The sequence below is a fragment of the Aedes aegypti genome, chromosome 2 (genome assembly GCF_002204515.2).
Source record: "Aedes aegypti strain LVP_AGWG chromosome 2, AaegL5.0 Primary Assembly, whole genome shotgun sequence".
NCBI lineage: Eukaryota > Metazoa > Arthropoda > Insecta > Diptera > Culicidae > Aedes > Aedes aegypti.
This window is the reverse complement of record NC_035108.1, coordinates 453,232,727-453,258,926: the sequence shown is the minus strand read 5'-3', so window position 1 is coordinate 453,258,926 and position 26,200 is coordinate 453,232,727. Positions and strand designations below refer to the sequence as shown.

Sequence of the window (26,200 nt, the reverse complement as noted above, 5' to 3'; positions counted from 1 at the left end):
AATTATCTATCAGAATTTTAATGTTAGTACCATGTTAGTTAGACCAATTGACCATTTTTTCACTTGTATATCGTAAAGCAGGCACGAAGATACGATATGTACTGCTAAGAGGAGAACATGTCTTTTAGGAAAAAAAAAAATCCTCGACAAACGAGATTCGAACCCACGACCTGAATAGCTACCCGTTTACTGCTGTGGATATTGGGGCTCCTATTAAACCAATCTACACATCTTTTGCTCGGCAAACAAATTCACATTACTTTTCTACTTTCATAATGTGTAAAACGTGAGATAGAATCAGGTATCCATACAAAAATTGGCACGGATGTGGAACCCGAGAACAATGCGGAGCACAACACGTGTGCTTGCTCGTAAATTCGCGTAACTAGACCGTTACGGTTTTATTTTGTCTGCACTATAAGCGACTTCCGACGATCCAGATTGATCCGGTGGAAAGAACGAGTACACATTATCTACATATCATGAATAACACTAGGGTAGGTGTACCAGTTATGGCCGTAGTGGTTCCCTAATTCACCATGCGTAATTATTGGAATGTCTCCACAATTAGAAAGGTTTTGTTTATTTTAGCAGTAAGCACTATTGCCATAATTGGTACACTTTCCCTATACTATGAGATCATTTAATAGGTACGGTTACACACAGTGAACTTGACACTTATTCCCTATCGTCCGCAGTGTCGGCCGCCGGTTGTCATTCTGTAATCAATTTGTTCATTATCGTCTTGTTTGACTGGTCGGCACTCGTGTCGATTGCATTCTAGTATGTAGGCATACCAATTGATTGGATGGTGTGAACTTCCGTCCGCGCATTCTAAAGTTATGGTCACCGTTCGTAAGACGGAACATTGGTTGCGGCGATCAATTAGTATAGCACGCAAACGAGACGAAGCAAATCTGACCTCATCTGTTTATTAAATTCATGGAAGCAGTGGTTCGAACTATAAGCATTGCTGTATGGCAATTCCGCAAAAGTATACAGTGTCAGCATTGAATGTTTGTTTGGTATTTAAGTTTTATTAAATACAACAAATTTAAACAGCTATTTACTTATCAGTGTTTTTGTACGAAGCAGGAACACCCCTTCTATGAAATTTAATTTATTTGTGTAAATAAGCCATATTGCTCATTTGAATATTGATAAATGATTTGTACACATGTGCTGGAAGGAAAGATTGCTATTTCTTCATTTTTTCAAACACACCAAAAGTCATTCATATTTTGTAACATTAATTTGCATTACATTTACATTTTGTAATCTGTAAAAAGCTAAAAGTACTAAAAGAGACAGTAAAAAAACCAATACGCGAACGTTTTTGTATAGGAAAGGATTGTATCTGAATCATATGGACAAAATACTGTAATTTAATAAACTATTAAGCATATTGACTTTTTTATTAACTACTTTTATTTACTAATTTTTAACTAATAATTTATTGCCTTATTAATTTACTAAAACTTATTTTTTATTAATTTACTACTAAATGTTTACTTATTTACACAGTTCGAACGAAACATGTAAACTTCTGTGACATATAATGCACATAAATGGAGCGTGGCATATCATGGATATTTACATGATATGTCATGTAAACTTCAATTCCATGTCATGTAATCCAGCAGGATTCTGTGAGGCTACGTGACATATCATACATTTTTACATGATTTCAGAATCAAATTTACATGACTTCATGTTTACATCGCATAAATGTAGTTTACATGACGTGTAATCTTCATTATTTTTAACTGTGTAATTACTAAACAAATACTGAACAGATGCCGTAAAATGGGGTGTTATGGGTGAAAAAAAAAATCAACTCAAATTTCGAGCAACTTCTTATATGTCAATGAGTGAACAAAAGAAAGCCTACAATTCTCCCGTCGTGTTCAACAAAAGCGAATACCAATGATGACGGTCCTATGACATATTTCTAATATAATCACGAAAATGTGTGATTTTTGACGGAAATGCAAAATGGGGTGTTAAGGAATTGAATTTCATAAATAAATCTATATTTTGCCAACAATAAAATATCATCCTTTTGATCTATAATTTTAATGTTTCCGTTCAATTCCATAGGTTTTGTTCAATCTAAAACTGACATTACATCAATATTATTCAATTTGAAACTCTTTCTAACGCAAACCGTTTTATTTGAACTGCTAAATATTTCATATTTATTAATCCTATTTGAATTCTATCAGTACATCGTATAATTGTCTTGAAATGATGTTTATACTTATATGCAACAGGATCATAACGCATAACCTATATATTTGCAGTTCACGAATCCTACAAGCGGTGCAGAGCAACCTTGTGATTAACCTATCATATGTAAAGATAATTTCAACATGATTTTTTCAATAGGTATAGTGGCTAATATACCCTGTAGATAAGGCACTACACTAAACAACGTATTGGCATGCAAAATCAATGGCATGGTCGGAAAAATTCTAACGAAAAGTATTCCAGAATGGACCGGAAATCTAACACAAACTCTATAACACATTGCGCTTAAAGCCCGACAACACTCATCAAATACCCACGAAATTTGTCCGAAAGTGCTCAGATATGACCAAATATTTTTACTGTCTGCCTATGTAGTGCTTTGAAAGATAAATTACTTCAAAGCCATTTCCAAATAAAAGAATCATTCCTATTGCCAAACATTTTACCAATGTGATCGAACGAATTTTTAAAATAGTATCAAGAAAAATCGAATATTCACGTTAATATATTCTTATCATTATTTTCCAGTTTTAGATATTCAGTGACTAACAAAATTGACTCCTTAACCTTTAGAATGTAGTTTACTCGCCGGAACAAGCCAAAAGTATATTGAAATAAATTATGGCGGAAATCGAATAAGTTTAGTAATTTAGAAAACACAGAATAGATAATCTCTGAACACCCCACTTATTTTCAAAAACAAACTTTTTTCATAAAAATTATTAAAAATTGATATTTAGATATAACTTTCAAAAGTTTTTGTTGTGTTTTGATCTTATTTAAATATACTTATCTTCTAAGTTACTCACATATTTTTCTCAATATTATTTCTTAGTTTTGTTGATAAATGCATTGAGCCCATAAAATTCAAACAAAAACGGTTTTGAAACCTTTTAAATATTTAGAATTCACAACAATTCATATTGATAGGCAGCCCCTATCACATAGTGCAGCTCACAATCCTCCGAACAAATCAAGCATTTCAGATGACTGATATATCAACTTTCGACGTTTTTGTAACTTGTCAAACTTAAAAGAAAAGTTCAATCCCTTTAAATCCCATGTGTCCTTAACACCCCATTTTACGGTGATTGTTTTTCAAAAAACCCGAATTCCATAGATACAAATTATAGGACAAACTCGAAAAACGTAGCGCAGATGGGTTTATGCGCTCTAGGTTATGTCATGTAACAAGGTCTCCATACGATAGAATCGCGATTGCTTTTAAAATATGTCATTAAATCCTATTGGTAACAGCGTTAAACTTTGTATGCATCAGATATTGAAATATAACAAGTGTCAAGAAAATCAAGAAATTGTGATGATTTCAGCAGAAATGCTATAAGCAACTGAAAGAAAAAATGAAACACGAAACAAAAATTAAAATAAAGTTCTGTGAAAATTGTTTAATGCTTATGATATTGAGAATATCTTGTCGTTTATACATACTTTGTTCTGTAGTAGCAGTAGATTAGTATATTTTGTTCCGTAGAAAACTTCAAAGAACTAGTAAGATTTTAAAAGTCAGCCATATACGCAAAATTCAATGACACTGTCGAGCGTCGAATGAACGATTTGGTTATTTGAACTACCAAACAGTTTAATATACGGCCATTATACACATCTTTAACCTCTAAAACCAATGTTGTCTGCCATCACGTCATATACTGAACCGATTGAAATATGCGCAACAGATTGCAAAATTGTGTGTTACTTTTGATGTTTCAAAGTATTTTGGCAATGAAACAAAACCAGACCACGATTTCCGACGGTGGAGTTGGACGTTGACATAACATGCGAATTTTAGCTCACTCGCTGTAACTGATGGGCCATTCCGGATCGCAAACAGGAAATTGTGTCTGTAATCATGCAAATCAAATCAAATCATGTTACACCGTGAGCCAAGGACGACCTATTCAATTAGTGCTCATTAAAAATGTCCTGAATGCCCTCGGCGAGGGTGTCAAGTAGAAAATAATACGTAGCAATGTTTTCCTACAAGTAAGATGGAGTTCAACTTTTTTTCTATGAAGATTAAATTGGAAATCAACAACACAGCAGCGAATACAAATTGGAACCGATTTTTTAATTATATCGTAATTGACTTCATCTGCTTTCTTTGCAACCGCGTTCACAACAGCATCCCTTGGAGTGGTCTAGCACTTGACAGAACAACTGGCCTGGATTATGTTTGAATTATTTTTCCGATTTGAGAGCTGTGAAAGAGGCACCGATCTATTTTATAAACTGAACTTGTGCGGAAGGCCGGATTTAGAAATGTGGGACCCCGGGGGCCATATTATCGTGGGGGCCTTTTTCATAAAACTTTTTCGATACTATAAAATGAACTAAAAATAAGTTCCTCGATAACATTTTTTGTTAATTTTGTGGGAGAAGTTCTAATTATCAATCAGTCCAAAATTGCTCTTAAAAAAACATCATAAATCTAACATATTATGAGTACCTATTGAATAATAAATGCTTAAACTTTTAAATTTAAAACTTTAAACTTCAAGACACTATTTTCTTTGTCATTTAAATTTTTATTGTTCAGTCAGTTAGGGAAGTATCGAGTTGTAGAACACAAAACAAGTGTAAATACGTTTAGACCGGAATCGGGGTGTGTTCATAATTATTTTGCATGTTTTAAAAAATGTTGTGTTATGATTCATTACGTGACGAAATTGTTGCATAATGAAAAAGTGTTGTGTAATGAACCATCACGCAACTGAAAACAGTTGCGTAATGACTATAACGGCACTGCATACTTCAGTGCAGGGCAATCCGTTTCATGTCAGAATGGCGTGAGTAAAAACGGCCTATTACGATGTGAAATTGCAAAAATGTATAATTCAGTCCTCTGTTTTTTTTTTAATTTTCGTGTGTTTGGAAACTTTACAACCCATTGTCTTGAAGCCTACTTTTTGCAGATGGAACTGACTTGCGATTCACGGCAGTTTATTTGGAGTGAAATTCACAATAATGGAAAGAATATAGCTCGAGTTTTTTTTATTATTTAATCGGTTTCTAATTGTTCTTAAAAGCTTAGTTATAAATATTTGTAGTATGTTTCATAATGGGGGCAAACCCCTCATAAATACCTGCCTGTAGCATGAGCGAACATCACCATTTTCTAGCGAATAAGATGCAACATTCAAAGAAAACGGGAAAACTTGAAAGCTTTTCCACTAGCCGGGCTTGAAGGATACCAACATCCATTCCAGACAGCCCACCTACTCATATTTACTGCCTTACACCATTCAACAAGTGAACCTGATTGTGCCTGTGTTGCCCATTTGGCGTTGGGTTCGACGTAGGTTCCGTAGCCTTCACGAATATATCGGAGTTATATCTACTGCGAAGATGAATGGAACGGAAATGCAGTAGGTACCTACCTACATTTTCTCAACCCACGCCTCGCGCGAGGGTTTAATTTTTCGCACTCGTCCGAGCGGAGAGATATATTTATGATGAGATTTTTCGCGCCAGTTTTCTGCACGCCGATTCGCGTTCAAGGTGGGGTAGAGGAACTTGTATAAAAATGTACCTGTCTCCATATGGTCATGCTTTTAAACAGACTGTAATGCACTGCGCCAAGTTTTTTCAAAGATTCCCTACGGTTCCGCAATGAACGAGTAGCATAAAAAATGAAGCTGAAACATGCAAGTTTGAATTCTAATAACCTCGTTCTTGACTGAACGTTTTGTAGGTTCTACAGGTAATAATTGGGAAATTTACTGATGACGCTTTCAGTATACCCTAAGGTAAAAGTTTGTTTTTGACTTCTTTTACTGAATTTGAGCAGATTTGAGTGGGTATGTGATAATCGTGGTTAACCTTAACTTTGACATTGAGATCGGTACCTCATTTAAAGAAGTTTCAGCAAAATAGACATCCGAGAATTCAAATAAGCCGTTGGAAACTCAAGGTCAAAAATTCACTGAGGAAGTGTTCAGAGGAAAATATTTGTAAAACCTAAAAGGGTTACGTTTTGGACCACCTTGCCCTACACTCTGGGTGATAGCGCCATAGTCACTTCCATAACGAATGAGAGTAAAGATTTGATTGATGCTGCAGAAAGGGGATGGGTAAATCAGGATGGAAGTAAGGTTGATATTTTTTTTTTTTTCATTCGATGACGGTGAACAGGAAAATGAAGTGGCAATTCGAAATAGATGGATGAATCCTAATCGAATTGGACGTTAAATTAATTTTCCATAGCTGGTTTGCAGAATGGTCGAAAAGGAAAGGCATCATTTTGTCGCGATGAAATTAACATCTTCTATGATAGTTGATTTCAAGCGTCATAGCTATTCTCGAAACTGTTTAAATGTTTACGAACATTTAAGCATGACATCCGACCTTCCGAAGATAAATAAAAATGATTGATTGGATGTCTGGAAGACGGTAAAACAAAAGTTACTACAAACCTATACTGCCCATAACTGCATATTTGTAACATTCGACAAAAGTAGGCATTGAGTAAATGGAGTACCAAGTGTGCATTTCATGGCAGTATGGGAAAAAACTAAAATTTTGAAAAAATACGAAGAACTCAAACATGCTTATTTGAGGTCAAAATTTTGTACAGTTCATTTCGCATATTGGGTGAATTGTCAGAAAAAAAGTGTGATAGAAATTTCATTGCTAGTACATTACAAGACTTACGTAAAATAGCAAAGTTACGGTGGCAAAACAACTTAATATTTTTTCCGAGTTTTCTAGAACAATCGCACAGATTTCAGTAAGTTAGTAAGTAAGATAGAAAGCATCGAAAGTGCTTATCATTTGGTGGCTCCCCATGGTATTAACTTGAAATTGTCAAAAATGTCGAGTTTGACAAAAATACAGTTATGGGCAGTATTGTAACCGCATTTCAAAGAATTTCAATTATTCTTATTTTTATTGCAAAAGTGACCAAAAACTCCAAGTGATATCAAGTAAAAATATAACATTTGTAAACTAGTCGTAAGTGTGTTAATTCAGATTTATTGATTTAAGTTTGAGTGAAAAGCATATGCAGTCGACTCTCCACATCTCGATGTTTTACATCTTTATCGATGATTGCTTCGGTCCCTTCATTCTGCATACGATTTCTCTCTCCATATCTCGATATCCTCCTTATCTCGATATCTCCACATCTCGATGTATTCCTGTTGATTTTTTGTGCCCCATTTTCTCTCTATATGTCGATAAGAGACTTTAATAATGGACCAGATTTCAGCAACTCAGAACAATTAGGAAATTCGAAATGAAGCTTGTTTGTTTATTAAATTCCTAATAACGGAGTGATTTTCAACCTAGTTTTCATTAAATTGATGTTATTTTTCTCGATCTCGAGATGTGGATAGACGACTGTAGCATCGTTTTTGGAAACCTATCGTAATATTTGATCAACTGCACCTAGAATAAAATATATTGACTTTTGATTTTCGGAAATAGCACAGAGTTTTAATATAATCACACGATTATTGATGTATTCTACCAGATTTTATAGAATAAAATTGCACCAAATAGATTAACTTTGCCCCATTTCACAGTACCGAAAATTTGGATTAAAATGATATTTTTTTACCCGCATTGATTAATTAGAGCTGATGATCGATTTCTTTTCATCGTTGTTCCCTTCGCATTGTCATAGAAAAGAAAACTAAATCACTTTTTTTAACACTTTTCGGTGTTGTGCGAGTTATCAATGCCATACAACTGAATACAGGAAAACAAGTAAGTACACAGTTGAACTACATTGACGCATAAAATGAAATTTTAGGATCCGGTAGAAATGAAGACAAACTTGTATTTCTAATTTATTTTTTCTTAATCTTTAAGCGCCGCGACTAATATTTGAATAGTGCGCTGTGTTCATAAACATCGTAAGAATACAGCGTCACACCTAAAAAATGATTTCAAAAAGCGGCAAGTTGAGGCGCGTTGCGAGTCACACTGACGCGATCTGGTTTGATGGCGACGCGGCATAAAAAAAAATAAATCCCTATTTCGTTTTTGAACGTCAAACATGATCAAAAGTGATACCTATAGCGATACAGCAGGGAAATTTGCCAAAGTAGTAGGGGAATTAGCGTACTCTTCTTGTCTGTCTGTTTAAATATATGCGCTGCTCAATACTCTATCGAATCACACCGACAGACTTGTTGAAAACTTGTTGGAAACGTTTTTACAACGCTTCGAACATTTCATGCCAGTGTGACTATTGTCGGCAGGCCAGTGAATAAAATTGTCATCACGATAGACGAAAAACAAACAACAAAACAAGCACGCTTATAACCGTTTGTCGCAACTGTTGCGGATAAGGACACAATTAAAAGCAAAATTGTCATGACAATTACAGAGTACAACATTGATGCAACTTTTTCAACTCGCGATTCATCAGCTATTTTAAACTCAAACCCAAACTTGTTTAATGAAGGCTGTTTGATAATGTGTCAAGGTTTACCAACACGGAGAAAATTCTCGAAAATTGCAATGCGAAGCCCAGAAAATCGCTGTGCACGTGGTGATCGATCTTTGTCATATTCTGTGCAAGTGATGACGAACTCATGTTGCGGAATAAAATTGTTGCAACAAGTATAGGAGATGACAATGTCTTTATTGCTGCGTGTTGGGTGACAATTGATTCACTGCGGCAGGCTCATTCAATTCGATAGCCTTACCCTTAAGAGCTGATCGTAAATCTGTTCGGCCTCATTTGAGGCATATTTTTTTCAATTAATAACTTCTCTGGCGAAATCGGAATCGGAAATCATGTCAGGGGAAAGCTGACAGAAAAAGGAATCATCTGAATGTTTCCATTGGTGTGCCGTAAATTACCCTAGCAAGAATACGTCTTATCGTGTTTTTAATTAAAACAAAAAAAAATTAACCTTAATCAATATTTGTAGATATAATGAATAGTTATATTCCAAGAATACCACATAAAACGCCTTATAGTAGGCATTTTTCAAATCAGCTTTTGGAATCACTTTTAATGTTTTGCAGCAATTCTGTTATTTAAACGAACTCAACAAATTTGTACAAATTTTTATGTTACCACGAAAAAAATCGAGGGGGATTGGTACATAGTAATCCAAGAGAATGAGAGAGGGTACGAAGCTACGTTTTTCCAGGTTTCTGATATTCAGCAACAGGCATAATCTAAAGAAACGTGGTAATAATATCAGGTTGATCACGACTGTATGGATTAAATTTTATTAGATCTAAAAATTAGTCAAAAATACCAAACCAGTTTGCCACACTTCTTACTAACACTATATCTAAACTTTAAAATGCAATAAGATAAAATGACTTGGTGTTTTGGCACACATTGATGATATGCGGTTATGATCAGCTTACTTATACTTCAATGAATCAATCAAACATCTGTACATATATGTTATTTTGATATGCGGGTATTTCTCTCTTTGAAAATTAATGGTTTGAAAATAACGATAAACTTGTATCAAGAATCTAAGATTTGCTCATTGATAAAAACTCAAAAATATCATAATCGAAAACTCATCAATATGCAAACAAATTGATATGAACATTGATGATGATCAATTTGCATGCTAATACAGAAATCCGGAAATTTCCAGTGCTCATTCAGTATTTATTCCCAATGACTGGCATATTGTAGGTATCCCGGACCTATCTCGAACCATTCGCCAGACCGACTGTTTGTTTCGCACAATTCACTCTATTGACATAATCAAATTCTTATGCAAATGAAAGGAACACTTAATACACCACCAAAGGTGTAAATCAGACGGTGTCGCATTTTCGAACCGAATGGGAATGGTATGGTGAAGAGAGGAGACGGAAGAATAGATAGGAAAGTTTATAATAAGATGATTTTCTTTTTTGCACGTTCTCGACAGCACATCATATGGTGACCATAACGATTCTCGTCACGTTTTGCTGGACATCAGATTTCAGCTTCGCTATTGCGAGGTAATTTCTTGACTGACTGAATGTGACATTATTTTTTCGTCTACTTCTGAGACGAAAGTATAAGAGTCGTCATGGAATGTTCCACAAAGTGATTTCCTCAGCGCGGATTAGATTAGGTGAAGTGCAGAATATACACAGTATGTTATAAAAGGAAAGAAGACACTAATGAAGATAAAATTGTGATTATTTGCCCATTTGCAGCGTTGTTGCTTCATTCCAGTCGTCATGGTCTAGGTTGTTGTTAGTTCGCATTATTCGCTTGTCACGCGGGCCTAATTTATGTATGTATGCCCAATGGTAAAAAATATATGATTCTGGCAAAGCGTAATGCATAACAATAGCACCGAATTATTCAAGAAAACTCTAGGTACTTTGTCACTGAACACTCCTACAAAAAATATTATTTATCTTCTTTTCAAGGCTGCTACGCACTTGAAAGGTAATCTTTTGACCATACTGAGTCAACGCAAGCAAATCGCCAAATAGAACAGAACGATTGCCTTTTCGTGGTCTGAAGTTCTTGGCGTACAATTTCAGTTAATACAAAATTATACCAATATTACAAAGGCATAAATTTCTCAAAGTATACAATATACATCAAATGTGATCCTATTTACACATTTTAATTTAATCATTTGTTTTAATCCTTTCTTCGTTTGATCTTTAATCAAGAAAATTCAATCGGTCATCAATCAAGCATCATAAACCGTAATTATTTTTAATCATTAGTCATAAAATCCTATGATTGATAATAAATACAATTATTATTCACATCCACTAATTATTCTAAAAATATACGTTGACATACATATACATTTACGTTTGTAATATCTGTTGGTAGTAGAGAGTTATTTTTTGAAAAAAGAAAAACGTTTGTAATACCAAAAAAAGTATTACGAAACACTGTGTTTTTTTTTTTTTTTGTTGCTTTTATAAGAAAAATCATTCGTTGTCAAATGTATTCTGAAGAACCATAAAATGTTCGCCGCATGTGGAATTTAATTCTCAAGTTTAACCGAAACAATCACATGCTTTGGTTGTAATTGCCATCATTATAGGTTTGTGTCCTTGTGACAGGAAAAACTGCCAATATAACATTTTCCACGAATTCGTTCAGAGATTACCGAAATCATTTAGTTTAAAAATATAACAGTCACAACAGATTTATGTTTGAATTGTTTTGGCTTTATATATGATGCTTATGTACATTATATTTACCCATTTTTAGTTATAACATTTTCAAAATTGATTATCTTGAACGAATTTTTGCTCCACCGGTGAAACAAGAGTTCGAATATAGTGTGTGCCAAACGCTCGCTGGCCGGAACAAAAAAAAAATATACCAGCCATAAACTTATGTTTACATGTAAAAATACACTTTAAATTTTAATAAAAAAAATTGAACAAAACTGGGTTTATTTATTAATTTAAAAAGTCAATATCAACAGACTTCAAAAGCCCTAATGATATCGTAATATATCCAAAAATAGCAGTTTTTCGAGAAACTAAGTGAGAACGTGAAGTTTTGGTCACATTTTTTAACGATCAAGCAAATTTCGCTAAGTTTAGAAATAATATGTGGGTTTTAGTCAATTTGCAAATTTTTTCGTTAGATTATATCGTCGGTGTTAAGTCAGAGTGGACCAAGTACAAAATAACACTGAACAGTCCGTGCTTCGTAAAATATGAGCACCTGGGGCAAGATGAGCACCCCTTGTTTGTGTCGTTCTTACCGAAGTTTTTCAATAAACTATTTAGGGTTCTGATGTATATAATTGAATTGATAAGACGACCAAAAATTTTAACTAAAAAATCAATAACACAACGTAAATATTGTCAAAAAAAAACATAGTAACCCAAAAACTTACCCTTTCGTGTAAGATTTGAATACTTAAAAGTGATATTTTTGTTGCGTGAACTAATTCATTCATACATTTTTGGCCGTATAGTTATAGAACAATCTTCTGTAGATAATCTGGATGAAACTTTTGACAATGCTTTGATTATATCAATAAGATTATACCCTTGGGACAAGATGAGCATCATGTTCAAAATTAAGTAAAAGTGTGAAATTATAGAACCACATTTAGCTGCGGGCTTGATTAACGGTATTCACTTTGTACCAAACTAAAAATTGTTTTACTTAAAATGTTATCAATTTATTGAAAGTTATTTATGTATTGATAAATCTTCGGATATTACAAGCATTGAAAAACAAGAGTTTTCTTCAGTAAATTTTATCTTTTTTATGTTGCCCATCTTGCCCCGGAGTATTTTTGACCGATGATAAAAAGCTATTTTTAACGTGTCATCTGGACAATTATTTATCACTTTTTAAATCTTTTGATAATTGGAAGTCAAAGTAATAATGTTAAAGATAAGGATGGTTACCAATATCATCAAAATAATAACGTTTAAGTAGGCTTAAATCTCACTTATCCTTAGGGTGCTCATCTTGCTCCGCCTGACCCTATAATTAAAATTTTAGCTACCAAAATGTTGACTGGGTGCACTGTCGTTTGATGCTTCTTTCGCGAGATTTGTTCCTTCAAAGTTTTGGTGCAATATTGAATTTGGATTTCAATCTGTATCCCCTTAATTCCGATGCTTTGTGGCTTTGGGGGACTGACACTTCTCATATACATTTTTCAGTCAATATGTTTTTAAATGTCAAAATATCAAAGCAAAAATGTGGGTTATACAATATTAAGTATTACGAATCTTTCATAAATCATACAAATCGCTTGGGTAGTCACAAAGAAAAATAAAATTTAGCTTAGCTTAGCTTTGCTTAGACTGACTACACATATCAATGGTTGCTATGCCGTTATTGACCGAAGTCAGTGAAAATGCACAAAGAATCAATTAGAAGTTCGGCTGGGATTGGCCATAATCTTCTTCAGTGTGCATAATTCTCTATTTATACATGGTCAATAACGGCGCCGGCCACGTCCTTGCAGTCAGGTGGGATTTGGGGGAAGGAATGTTAGTGTGTAACCTTTGCTATTTGGAGACCGTGTTTGCCTCTGCATCTCCATCGTTGGGTCATAAGCGATAAGACCATGATAAATAATTATTTGTGAGATATAAACATGTTTATATGTAAATATAATATTTTCATTTGATATAAACAATATCTATGTAGAGAAAAATTATGCCGACACTTGGGGTGACAAAGTTTCAAAGTTTGTTGAATAAAATGAACCTTTCGCAAGTCTACACTTGTAGTGTCGAACCATTCAAAGTTTTTTTTAATTACAAAAATAAAAGTAAAAAAAAAGGAGTTTTGAAAACAAAATTTAGACATAAATAATTTATGAATCAGAGTTTATGTCGACACTCACAGTGACGAACCTTAAAAAGTTTGTTGAAAAATCATATTTACGTCTCACCGTTGTAACGATTAAAGGTGCAGTCACACATATGTTATAGAATAGAAATAGTAGCATGAAACGAGCTCACCAATTGATCCGTCATCCTTGAGCAGCAACAATCCACTTTCAGCTTCACTCGTTTGCTCGGCTATATAAAAGCACTCAGAGAAAATAGGCACGCGATAGTCACAAAGAAAAATGAAAACTACAGAATAATATTTTTAACTTTTCAAGATTTTTGCGGTCATAGTAATAATAGACTCATAAGTGTTCAGACTCCCATCAAATTATTGTTTTAAAAATACAATAACTGTGCACGGGAAAAAATAAATAACTTGAGATATTACAAGTTTTATTAGAACGTGTTTTTCGCACAAGGAAATTCGGCATATCTTCGTATCCACTTGACCGACTCTCATAGTCAACATAGATTCGCAAAATAGAAGTTTTTTTTAGAACAACAACGGTGATGATGTGTACAATATACTAGGTTTTCCTACTACTGTTTTACAAAATCGGTCTGTAGAGAAGGGTTTTCCACAGCATAGCATATCTTCGTACTTGGAATACAAATATTCAATCAGTAAAGAAAGCTTTCAGACAATAAATGTAAAACTTTTAACTATTTATTTAATGAACTCAAGAATATGACAAAGGAAATATCAATCATTTCACTGAACTATACTGCCGTGAATCGCAAATCAGTCCCATCTGCAAAAAGTAGGCATTGAGAAAATTGGATGTGAAGTTTCCAAACTCGTTTTTCATACAAACATTCAAAAAATTCCAGGGGACTGGAACATGTTCAAATATTAATGAAACTTTCACAATTTGCTTTTCACTACAATATCTTTTGGAGAAAAATATAAAGATGATCAAAACACTTTTCATTTTTGGGCTACACGGTGCGGAAATCTGTAGTGGACTGATATGCGATTACTTTTTATTATGGGACAATTTGACTTGCTGTTTTTTCCTACTTTTTCCGAACAAATCCTATTATCTCATTAGGGCAGCTGAAAGAGCATTGGAAAATATGTTGAAAACTGAACTCAACTCCATTTTGACGAAAATGCAGATGGGACTGACTTGCGATTCACGGCAGTATATATTTTGTCAATAAATAAAAAAATCTTATGTTTGCAAAATTCATGTTATCGAGAAACACTCTGTACATAGTAACAGAAGCTATTCAGCAAACAACACTAATTTTAATCCAAAAAGAAAGAAGATTACACCCACAACCTGCGAGCAACACGGGCTTGTATTACTTCAATATGTGTAACCTATAGGTACCTACACATACCGTATCTTTAGGTTTGAATGATATTTTTCGTTCCATCAGACGTCGCTGTCAGCAGAAGTATAAATAATGATGGTTATCGGGTTGACCACGGACATGGCAAAATTTCCGAGCATTACTTTTGCCTAGATTTTCATTCCAGCGAAAGAGCTTGTCCTCGTTGAACGCTTCAATCGTTTCATTCAACAATGCTACAAAAAGCTCATTACCTCGGTAGAACCATTATCATTTATCGAGAGACGAGTCCACTCCTCTGGTTGTGAATGGCAGATTATTCGCCGAGTTCGCATTTAATCAAAATTATTATTTGCGCATTGTTCCAACCAATTTTATCATGAATGGAATAAACGTCGTTGTCAAGCATGAGGTACCTACATTTGCTGGTAACTTATTGCGTCCTTTTAGTCAGTTGATTTGAATGGAACGTTTCGTCCTATTTTTTTTTGTAATGATGGAATGGAGTAAATGCGAATCGTATGGAACCAGGTCGTAAGTCGAGAATGATGCTTTATCTGGGTCAAGAGAGATCACGGGTTAAGCTGTTCCAGTGGTAGAAATTTTCTACCGTTTTGCAACGATATGCAGAACTGTGATAAAAAGATGACAGAATGCATCAGTTTGAATGAAAAATATATGAAAATAAAACTAAATTTTAATGAATCCAATCAGATTAGTTTTTTTCCCGATCCAATTACGATGCACGAATCGCGATTGAAATTTGCATGAAATGTTCATAAAAAAGTTATAATTCTTCACAAGTTCACAGGAGGTGACGCAAATCATAACTGTTTCTTCCAACACAACATTGTCCAAAGAAGTGAATTTTCAAATTTGAAGTTCCGTCATAATTTTTCACTGTAGCAATCTCGTATCTAAGTAAGTGTTATTCAAAGGCTTATACAAGGTTTTACAATGAGAAAATAGATGAAAAATATTGAAAATTTATGATATCACTTAATGCTCGTCAGTGTTGGCAATGCACCACCAGCCAACCCTTCCATTATAACTTTTTTTCAGAGTAATGTTAGCATCTCTTTCTTATTGATAAAGTTGCTTTGCAAAATGTAAATGGTTAAAAAGTTATAGGGAATTTCAATAGCAAAAGTTAAACAAAAAAAACAGGATTTCCTGTATGCCATCACATACATATTTCAATCACCATGAACAGATTTGCCACATTTTGCAAATGGATCCTTAACTACAGGGTGTCCGCAAATTATCCGTACAAACTTTAAAGACATGTCTCTATACAATAAAGCATAATAAATTAAATATTCTTGCATGATTTTAACCATTGGCTTATTATATTCTTAAGAAGTAAGTTTGACACATTTCCGAATTCAAATATTTGTAGAAGTAAGCCAAATGTGTTGAGGTACCTTAAAGAGAGCTGTTTTTCGAGCTTTACGACGGAAGAGAAATGTCCGTAGAACTTACTGGATTTCAACCGTATAATTTTCTATTTCCAGTCTAACTTGAAACCACTAAACTGTAGGTTACTTCAAACAACAATGGGACTTTTGGATTCATCTCTTTAAGATTTTAGGGATAACACATCTCCAGTATGACTAGCGGCCCTCAGGAAAATCGTCTCCGATAAAATTAAATTGGACTTTCTCAGTAACAAGCAATCAATTCGAAATTATTTAAAGTTGTATTTTGTGTTAGCATATAGATGTATTATAAAAAGTACATGGACATTGATTTTTCATTGTTTTCAATGCGAGATCATATTTCGTATATTTTGCTGTTTGGATAATTTGTGGACACTCTGTATTTTGATGAAAAAATACAAATTCTTAGATTCCGTTGAATATTCTCGGTATTGAGTTGGAAAACCCCAGGATCTCGGTGGTTCACTTTTTTATATTCACGCGGCCCGTAGTTCTGATTCAAAGTCTTGAGTTGACACTAAGTATGCAGTACATTCCATACTATATAGTTGAGATCACGAGAAGTTATCAATTGTATCATTAGGAGCTCGAAAGTGTGTAATATTTATCAGTAAGGAGTTCTTAAATATCAATTATCATCTGTTTTATAAGCTATAAAAATGCAAATTATATCAAGCGGTTGAATCGCAATTGCATTACTCTTTGTCGATTCTCACTCAATATAAGCGTTCATGTTTCAAGTCAGAGGAGACTGGTCCAAAATTTTCGAAATACTTCACGATTGCACACATATAGATACATATATACGGTTATGGTTGATTAATCGACCGTCAACATGTTTCAGAGAATTTATTTGGACAGCCTTATTAAGATAGAACAAAAAAGAAATTAATTGCTTTTTTATTAAAATACGACTAAAAATCATACAGAATGCAAATGCTTAGCTTATGTATAGCACGCGTCAATTGCAATTGATCCATATCCTTGAAAAGTCCCGGTGAATCCTTAGAAAATTGCTTTATAAGGCTCCACACTCGTACTACCAACTGTGTGTGGTGGGTGGATTACAATTCAAAATCCAAAGCTGTCTGAATCACCGCAACTGTTCAATTTAAACATGCAAATATGCAAACTAATGACGCCAATATAGCCCTGCATCCGAGAACCATCGTTAGCCAGGAAAGGCGAAGGCGAGAGCGTGTGCACACACAAACGTCTGATTCAATCAGAGACATAACAGTGCATATTTCGCCTCAGGACAGGGTTGTAACGGCTTTCTTACTCGTAAATACTTTGAAGTGTTTTGCTACGGAACTATTTTCAGAGACACACAGTTGTAACACTTAGAACAGTTTCCACATAATCAATGGCCATGTTGCACGAAATACGATTTTGGCAAAAAGGCAAAATACCATTTTAACAAAAGGCTAGTGAGAAACGTCAAAAAGGAAGGAACCGATGGAGGAAGTAGAGTTGACAGTAGCGCACTCTATATCCATAGTTGAGGACTGGATGGCCCATCACAAGCCCGAGTGGTGGTGGTCAATAACCGTAAGTCTGAGCAACGGGCGCTCATCTCGGTAGGTGATTGCACCGTAGAGTCCAAGCGATCTCTTAGGCATCTAGGGGTATGATCTATGACAATCTCAGCTTCGCTAGCCACATTGAATTTCCAGCAAACGCAAGCTCCTGGCAGGCGTTTCGCTCTTCATATTATGTATCATAGCCGGGATGACGTCCATCGGGTTCATCATCAAGGAAGATGTTCAATGCTTCATCCAAAAAGGTACCAGAGGAGTCCACTCCACTAAAGGTAGATAGAACCATCGGCCAATACTAAATATGTCAGATTGATTTAAACTAGTGATCCTTTATAGAGAGATAAGCGCAAGTAAAATGGAATGATTTGGCAATAGACCAGCAGTGCTGATTTTGCTCGGCGTCGAGAATAATATTGTAACACGAACATGACTTCCTCATTGCTAAAAAGTATAATTTGTTTCGTTATAGATCTTTGAGCTACATATCCAAACTAATAAACAGCCGAAAAAATCAACAATCAATTACACAACGCAACAAAAATGACATTTTTGCGTGTCTCAAGGATCAAATTATGTGTCTCTAGTAGATTTGGGGTTGCTGAATCTGATGCCGTTCTCAGAAATTTCCCAGCACGTCACAATGTTTAGCTACAGGTCGCCAAAGTTGTATAAAACATTAGTTTTATTGCACGGTGTCTTTTTCATGTAACTTTATAACAAAAAAATCGGCTTTTTTCAAATTTGGACCAATGAAAGACAAGACCTTCCTCTTTCACGTGCTGCTAAAATGAAAATAATCCATCAGGGGGTCTAGTGCAATTTTTTTTTTTAATTTTGTTGTTCATAATATCATTTCACATGCAGCGTAAATTAATAAATTTTGGTGAGGTGAACTGTTCAAACGGATTCAGATGAAAATATTGCAAAAATCTAGTCTCAATATCATGTAGATTATATTCTAGACATCCTAAAAATTTACAGGCCGAGGCCGAATTTTAAATTTTTGAGATGTCTCTCTTTTGCTTTCATTCATGTTGAAATTTGCATTGCTTTTAAAACTTGGTATGTCAAACAACTTCTTTTCAATTTTTATTTGTTACTCAAGAGCAATATTTATCTTTCTGACTTGGTTTAGGAACAAGCAATCGAAAGACAAAAGGTCGAAAGGACAATAAGTCGAAAGACAAAAGGAAGACAAGACAAATGGTCGAAAATGCAAAAGGTCAAAAGGACCAAAGGTTGAAAGTGATTTGCACCATGGGAAATTAAATCATTTTTGAAAGAAGATTTTTGACCTTTTATCCCCTCTTTATTCCTCTTCGATATTTTGCCCTTTCGACCTATCGTAGATTCTAGGAAATTGACAAGTTCACATTTGTGCCAATGATAGACGCAATATAACATTTCATAAATCCAATATTCCAACCCAATTGCAATAGCAATGCAATGTTGACACTATTGTTCATGTGTTTTTTGTGAGAATTGACAGTACATTGCTTTTGTTTGTCCCACAAAAAATACCCAATTGTCAGAAAACGTCAAATTGCTAGTTTATTTTAATCAAAAGTTACAATGATTTGAATTTTGAAATGGGTCGAAAACGACCCAAGGTCTTTACTAAGGTTAAGCTATATCCCAAACACCGTAAAAAAATTGAAAAAAAAATATTGTTCTAGACCCCCCGACCGATTATTTTCGTTTTGGTTGCATATGAAAGGGGAGAATAATGGGTTTATTGTGTCAAAATTTCAGACATGCCGAATTTTTTGTTTTAAAATTGCTCTACGAAACGCACCGTGATTGATGTTAACCTAAAATTTGAATTATATTTTATCAATCTTTTTTTGTGATCTTATCCACCAAGCATGCAAAAAAAACTTAAACTTTCGTTTTAGATATATTTTGGTTGAAATTTTACGATTAAATTTAGATTAAACCGATCTTTTTCAACATGCTTGCAGTCTCCATACAAAATTCTTCGTTTCTCTTATATGGCAAAATACAATACTTTTCTAAACCATCAAAAAATAACTTTTTCACATCAAAAATATTATAAACTTTGATGATAAGTGTTGTTATACACATAAGATTTGAATTATGTGGCAAATTAAGCAAATAAATTGTCTTACAAGCTGACAAACTTGCATGCAAGTTGGCTGAAATAGTCATTTTTTGCAGACGTGCTATGACATTTCTGTAAACGGCAATGGCTTCAGCAATCCTTTTGAAGCTGGAGACAAAAACGTGTTCCGCAGTGTTATTACTAGTATAAACGAAACCAAGGGGAAGTTAACTTCCACCTGACGCAATGTCTGTCAGGACATGGTTGCTATATGCAGTACCCGCATAGGTTCGGGCACTAAGAATGTCCTACGTGACCCAATTGTGCTGGTGTGGAGGAAACAGCGGAGCATGTCGTGTTCAATTGCCCGCGTTTAATTGTTGTGAAAGATCGCATGCTCGCTACATGCGGAGGGGACATGTCCCAGGACAATATAATACAAAGAATATGTGCGGATACCGAGTGCTGGAATGCCGTAACTACAGCTGTCAACCAAATTATGCTAGAATTGCAGCGCCTATGACGCGCTGACCATGAGTTGGCTTTATGCTGCCAGCCCTTCCGATGCTGGTCCCTGTAACATTGTTCAAGTAGGCTAGGAGAAGCAGTTTGCCAAGGTTACTTCTGCTACATGTGTTAAGTTCTATATGCACTGACGCCTCCCTGATAAATTCCGTAAGGTGGTTATGAGGAGATAAGGGTCTGAAGCCAAGGGTAATGTCTGTGCACTTGAGTAATTCAGCGAGAATTGCACACGTACAGTGTCTTCGGTGGTGCGTCATTCACACTTTCCGTGAGTAACCTTCTAAGGAATCTGTTTGAAAATTTCCACCACGTGAAAAAAAGGTTTAATTCTGCAAATTGACTACAGCCCTGACTGCAATTCATCATATGAAGACGTCCTTGCCGCCGCAATAGAAGCCGTTCCACAGGCTGAGTGTAGCCTAGGTGCTGCTGCAGGGAACCACAGTACTCTCTCACATTGCGGTTGGTAATGGTAATGGTAGTTTGATCGAACCCACTTGTTGCTATGTTTACACTTGTGTCTCAAGTAGCAAGTTGTGTGTAGATGTATAAATATCGGAAGGCGACAACGCTTCTGATGATGACGTTGATGGCGCGCTGGGAAGTAAATTCGATTTGCTTAATACACAAATGTGGTCATCCAGTTGCTACCTCTATAGGTGTGGATACTGCAAGTTTATCTTCCAACGATGCAACGTTACGGAGCGGCATCGAGATAGTTTGTGTTGGCATATATTATAGGAGATAATAGGCTGTTTTTAAGGTGCCATTCATAAACCACGATGGTATTTTTCGAGGATAGCACACATCTCATTCTATTCTCGCAGACTAGTAGAAATATAAGTTTTTGAAGTTTGGAATGACCAACCTTTCAACACTAAGAGTCTAACCTTTTCTTACAACATATCCGTGCAGTATATGAACGCTCCCTAAACTAGTTATCTTAATTGAAGAGAAAATTGAATTTGGCCGAAATATACGCATCACATAATTTCCTTCATTTTGCGTGGGCAACATTCAGGCAATCTAATAACCGTAACGTTTTTATCAATTAGGGGGATTAGGGGCATAATGAACATACGGGGCGAAATGGACACCCTCTCAATATCTGATAATACACATATTTCATCAAAAGTTCATGCACTGCATGAAATCTGTAATGCATTTGAAATGCTTGACGGTAAAAAAAAATATTTTTTGCTTCAATTGTTCTTTAAAATTTGACTTCAAAATTTTCTCAGTTTCAAATTGGCATATAAGCAAGACCGTGGAAGAATCTAATTTTTGAGCAAAGTAACGAACCCAGAAAGGTTCTTTTTAGCTATTATGATTGAGGGAGAGTCCTTTTGCTTATCGGAATGATTGACAGTCATTGAATATGTTGGAATAACTAAATTTCATACAGGTGTTCATTTCGCCCCGATACCTTTTTACCAGCCTTGTTTTCGACCCAATTTTCTATCTCGCTTTTCTGACATATGATACGATTTTTATCACTATGAATGAATGTGGCACGTCGTACTAACATCAAACTTGAAAACTAGCCGGGGGTAAATTAAAAACATTGCCATTTAAGGGTCTTAAAACGAACATTTGCTTAACGTGTCCATTATGCCCCTAATTCCCCTATATCACAATTCGCATATGACCATTTATGGAATACATCCGCGGTTCAATATTGAAGCGCATCGATTCGTGTTGTGAATGAACAAACCAGCGAGCGGCTCGAGTGCTTTCAACAGACACGCGCGTGCCTACGCGTGGGCGGGTACAGTAAAGTCCCAATTTGGTCTAGAAAGTTAACTTTTTATTCTACAATCCATATTTGTACAATTGTAATATAAGATTGAATACTTCTAAAAACTAAGTTATATTTATGTGAGTGAGCCTCGATTTGCTGGTTCAAGCATATTCTTAGATATGCTCAATATTACTAAAATCAGTCTGAAGTCGAGTCTAGCATACAGCACTGAAGACAACCTTACAGTTGAGGTCGATATACGGGTATTTGTCAAAGTATAGAAATTCTAGTGGAATTATATGGTAAAGTACTAAATTCGGCTTCAATTTGTTTATTACTGAACTCGTCAGTATGTTTTGCGTATTCGTTTCTTAACTCTCAACAGACTAAAAGTAGGTAACATAAAATATATACTGATTGCAGTTCTCTCTGTGACATGGGAAGATGTATTCGTATCTATAACATTCAACAGACTAAAACTACAAACATACGATAGATGACATATGAACTCTAGGGTTTACTGTGAATGCATTTTTTTCATACCGTGCACGCTTTGCAATAAGGATCAACATCGATTTCCGTATTATGTGTGGGAGTTTGGTAAACTCACCTGAACGTACTCGTGTGGATTCAAATAATTTTGGAAATGTTCGTACGAACTGCCATTACTGCAACTGGCAGTTTTTGCTCCCCGTTTGGTTTTTTTCCGATTTTATCCGATAACGTTATGTGGAATTGAATTAATCACTTTTATGGCACATTGGATTTCATCTGCATAGAGTTGAAGTGAATGTTGTTTGTTGTATACCTAGTTGATAGATTCGAGACTATTCCAATACTAAAATCTTCTTTTTAGATTCTCTTTATTTAGTTTCTGTTCAGAGTGTTCAAACACATAAAAGAACACGAAATGGTTTTGTTTTGGAACAATTTACATTTTTTTTTCAATCAACTCTAAGCACGAGGTTTCTTTCTTAGCTTTGTGGTAACGTCCGCTATTACCAAGCAAAGCCAGGCTGAAATTGTCGGATCCAGGATCTTCTCGTAATGGAAGTTTTCTTGACTTCCCTGGGTATAGAGTATCTTCATATCTACCACACGCTATACGAAAGCGAATTCAACTTTGGCAAAGAAAGCTCTCAGTAAATAAATGTTAAAGCGCTCTTTCAATACTAAGCTATGAAGCAGGTAACAGAAAAAATAAAAATATTGCTAGATTAACAACAAAAAGTGTAACATCATATGCAAATAAAGCTTTTCTCGTCCACCTTGGGCATCCATTTTTATATTAATTTACAACGCTACTTTAATGAAATGTATTGTATTTGGTGAAATTTTCAAAAACATTACGAAATGCGTTTGTTGAGTATGGAAAAACCTTCGGGTTACAAAGACCAATTCGTTCTCTCCAAGCATTGTCCTAGATTCTACTTTTAAAATATGAATAACTAAACCGTTTTTCAATATTCTGATATCGTTTAAATAATCTACATTTTTCGTAGCTTGTTCAATAGTTTATCCAAGCTACATTTGGATGCACGCACAAACATTAGCGAGGTATCGTGCAATTCATATTCGTCTGTTCTGTTTCTTATATACGGTTCAAGTGTTTCAACGAACAAAATGATTTTTCAGTGCAGGTCGTAGTAAGAAGCATTGCGAGTATCATTAGCAGGGTTTAAAATTCAGCAGCTTCTGAAGTTCTTCAAAAATCAAGCGGGCGCCATCTTAGGATTTAAGCTCAACACCGAATGTACGTACAAAATGCAGTTGTCAAAATGAACTTAGGCACCTACGTGAATTTCACGTAAGTGCGATAGGTAACCTCAGTAACAATTACCGAGTCATTGTTTGGAGGTTATGAATGGCTTAGTGATCTTAATCCTGACCAAGACAAGGTAAAATGAATTTGGAATGATCTACGTGATTTTTCACGTAACAATGACGTTTGGATTATTTTGAGTGTATTGACTTTTATTATGAGGCATAGGGGGTACGATTTGAAAATCCACGCTTTCCAAGTTATACTCCTGACTGGGCTACGCTAATATTCAATCCACAAGTGTTGAAGAACAGTCCACACGATGGTAATTTAATTACTACAAAATCCACAAATCCATTTAGCTATACAGAAATTCCCCGTAAAGATTAGATCTATCCTATCATAAAACTACCGAAAGCAAATATTGACAACAAGCCAAACCTTTACAATTTTAATGACATCTCAGTCTCATCGCGATTTTAACACAACGTATACCGTTGGACAGTACGCGTGAATAGCGTGTCAGTAAGCTGCTTTTAGGCGGTGTTCACATGTTCCAAGCCGCTGATTCGATGCGCGTGAGTTAAAATTAACACGTTAATGGATCTGCTAAAATTTTCGAACCGTTGGGACAAAAGCAGTGATAATTGCTTAAGCAAATCCATTTAAGTTAGGTGGAGAGCACTCATAATGGGTAAGTGTCAAAGTGTAAATAAGTGACAATTTCCTTTTCTTAATTTGTTTGCGATTTTGACCAAAGCTTTCCATCAAATTGTCAGACTGATAACAGACACTATCTAGATCAAACATGACTTCGATAAGAGTTCTTCACTTTAAAGGAAGCAGTTTTTTAGTGCACCATATCTTTCGTGCAAAAATCCAATTCTATATACAGATAATATTAATTTTCAAAACCATTGGAGGAAATTGACTTACTTTAATTAATATGCTACTAAACACTGGATCGGAGCTCTGCTGCGACTATCGCCAGTCACTGGTAATTTTACGCGGGTAATAGGATGAAAGAATCACTTCACACAATGTTGCCCTTTCGAACACTGGTTTCCTTCCCTTCTTGGTCTGGTATATTGAGTCACGTTCGATTTAGTTTTTTCGTCGTTCTTCCAGAAATGATAACAATAAACTATTTCAAAAACAAAATTAAAAGAATTCAATTTTTGCTTCAAATACAACACTTGTTTTTTGTTGAGATCATCTTCCAGTAAAACAATAGATAATCAATGGGTAAACATCCACACCACAATAATCCAGCCCCAAAAGTAATTGCCTTCGTAGCTATCTTAACACGTCTCTTCTTCTTTACGTCTAGAGCATTTCCATCGGCGATCGCACCAAGATCTGAGGTTTCTTGTAAATTTCTAGAGTTATTTTTATCGACCTTAGCACAACCGTCAAAAGTAAACCGCTGTCACACACTGTAAACTCGGTCAACTCCCGCCAAATGATCCGTTTTCAGCAGCCGGCGTTTGATAGAGAACACACAAAAATAAGAACTTCGCACCGCCGGCTTACAGGGCAGTGTCGCGAAGAAAGTCCAGAAAGATCCAAGATACTTCAGCGCGATCAGTTCTCGACGACACTAGGGCTAATAAACCCACCAACGCTAGAACCAACAGCACGCTGAGACACCAGCAAGCAAGCGAGCGAACACACCGAGAGCGAACGACCAGATTCACTCTTGCCACGACAGCGATTAAATATAAACTAACAGATTCGCAAAGGACTGAAAGCCGCTAGAGCTGTAAGCTTCCCAAACCGTAACGTGCGCGCACAACACATTAAAAAAAAACGCTCTGCCACGCTGTTTCAGTGCAACAGCAACGGGAGCAGTCAGGAGCGAAAGACTTCTCCTGATGTAGCAGTGGTTGCCAACCTGTTTGAAGCTGCTACCTACATTGAAGTTCTACAAACATCCCGCCGACCCCCAAAATTTGATGTTTACAAAATGGTAGTTTATAGAAGCCTTCCTTCAAGAACACGGACATCGTCTTCAGCCATTTAGCAGCATAAATTGTAATCTAACACTAGAAAACACAATCACGTTCCTGTGGTACAGCCAAGCTCCATCAAACGTTTCCAAGATAACTTCTTGAAAAACCAACAAAAAATAATGTAGCTGAGAACCTTACAACGAAAACTCTCGATAGCAATTTATTAGAAAAATTGTATGAATTACGAACAAGATCAACATGAGCTGTTGGGATTTGAATTCGAAACTTGTAACCCTTTGAGCTTTTGGGTTATCAAGTGGTTCAACAGTATAGTTGATCTCATCTAGCA

General features: G+C 35.4%; 1 protein-coding gene across 4 annotated transcripts in view; it reads right to left on the bottom strand.

The window, feature by feature from the left end:
- The window catches only part of LOC5564923 (excitatory amino acid transporter 3), a 60,185-nt gene extending 34,516 nt beyond the window's left edge, over positions 1-25,669 (bottom strand). The window contains exons 1-2 of one of the 4 annotated variants that reach the window (XM_021848065.1): positions 25,519-25,669; positions 24,836-25,043 (exon numbers count right to left, since the gene is read on the bottom strand). The gene's annotated coding sequence lies outside the window, so the exon portion shown is untranslated. The other 3 variants (XM_021848061.1, XM_021848063.1, XM_021848062.1) reach the window with 3 other exon arrangements.
- Positions 25,670-26,200: the final 531 nt, after the last annotated feature.